The sequence below is a fragment of the Vicia villosa genome, linkage group LG1 (genome assembly GCF_029867415.1).
Source record: "Vicia villosa cultivar HV-30 ecotype Madison, WI linkage group LG1, Vvil1.0, whole genome shotgun sequence".
In the NCBI taxonomy this organism is placed as follows: Eukaryota; Viridiplantae; Streptophyta; class Magnoliopsida; order Fabales; family Fabaceae; genus Vicia; species Vicia villosa.
The window spans coordinates 56,646,337-56,648,462 of NC_081180.1; positions in this window are offsets into that span (position 1 = coordinate 56,646,337).

The following is a 2,126-nucleotide window of genomic DNA, read 5'->3' on the forward strand; positions in this document are numbered from 1 at the left end:
TTGAGTTCTAACCACTGAAAAACGTTCATTAAGACCAGTTAAGAATTGCATAACCTGATCTTCAGCACGATACGCACGAACATTCTGCATAGCAAGGCAACAGCATTGTTGAACACACGAGCATGATGAAAGTGGACGGTGTTCATTGAGCTCTTCCCATAGTCCTCTTAACTCAATGAAGTAATCCATAACAGATCGTGACGCTTGCTTCAAGTTGTTGATCGAAGAACGAAGATTAAAAATGCGAATACGATCAGCTTTTGAAAAACGCTCACGTAAATCAATCCAAACGTCAATTGCATTAGCATGAAATACGATAGTTGAAGCAATTTGTTCAGAAACAGAATTCAATAACCAAGAATGAATCAAATGATTGCACCTTTCCCATTGATTACGATTGAGATCTTGATGTGAAGGAATATCAAGATCACCATTGATGAATTGAAACTTGTTCTTCGCTCCCAACGCTCGTTGCATAGACTTACTCCATGCAAGATAATTGGAACCATTGAGTTTTGGTGAGATGCAGACAGAGTTTGGTCCTTCACTTGGATGGATATAGTAGGGTGAGTCAATATCAGGTGGTGCAACACGCGGAGGCATGATGAGAAATCAAGAACACTGGATCGATGAGAAAGAAGAATCCAAAAGAAGGAATCAGAATGAAGAAGAAAAGAATAACAGAAAGTTTCATAAAAAATCAAGAAGAAAGATCTTGATGAATGAGGCAAACGAAGAAGATGAATGAAGCAAGGATATGTTCAACTGATACCATATTATGAATTCAAAGAAATGGAACTTGCTTCATTAAGAAGATAGAGAAGATTACAAGTTGTTTATATACACAACTAAGTGATGCATGTTTAGCTTATCATGCACTACCTATATACAATCTTAAACTACTAACTAACTTCCAGCTGTATAACTAATCAATCAGTTAGGTAGTTACTTTCTCTCCATTTGTGTCTTCATTGTTGCTTGCTGCTGAAGGAAGCTCAGGTTGTAACAAATACGTCTACTTGAATGCAAAATAGTTCCGCCCGGTCGAGATAGCCGAATTAAGCGGTATAATTAGTTGTCCCGAATTTGATGAAAATTTACGTGGTAGCTAAGTTTAATTAGTAGATTAACGTGGTGGTGTTATTTTGTCGAAATTGTAATATTAATTGGTCGATTAAATTAATGGTTGAATTAATCTCAATTAGTCTATTTAAGTGAAAAACACTTAAACTTAGATAAATTATTCGGTTTGTCGGTAAATAACGGTATCTTGAGAATTTAACCGAATGAATCGAATAACCGGTAAAGAATAGAATTGTGTCAACTAACCGGTTGAGCTATGTTTTTGTGACTTGGGAGTATAACCCGAAAATTCGTAAAGTAGTGAATATTAAGGATTTAACCGGAAATTAGATAACCGGTAGTGACGTAGGATATATCTGATTAATTAGAGATTATTAGGTGAATAATTTTGGTTAGTTGATAGTGGATTAGTGAGTTAATAAATCGACTAATTTATAGAGAATTATAAGACGAATTTGACTTGGCTTAATGTGTCGATTTGTTGTGATGATTTTGTCTGTATATGAAATTATATGTTTGTGGTGCTACGCCGAAACATGATGATGTTGTGATGATTTTGTTAATATGTGAAGTTATATGATTTGCGATGATGTGTTGAAACATGACGATGTTTGTGATGATTGGTAATACGTGATGTTGTATATATTCGTGATGATAACTTTGTGACTAAGTGAAGATGAATGATTAATTGTGACGTTGAATTACCTCTAATAATTGGTAATTATAAGTGACGTGGGCGTATGCCTAGTGATGATGTGTGATTGTGATAAGTGTGTTGTGTATGTCTTGTTTGTCCAGTCACATTTCATATGCATACTCTGTGACGGCCTGGATTGGCAAATTAGTGACGAATGCTTATGCCTTATGCCTCAGATTCGGGCAATTGGTGATGGGGGCTGAAGCTCCGATTGGTACCACATGCATATACATGAGTCATGTCCCATGTGTCTTATGTGATTCATAGTTGTGACGTTTTGTGACTATATCATGATTGTATATTGTGACTTGTTAAATGATGGAAGTATGTGAAGATGTGAATTGAT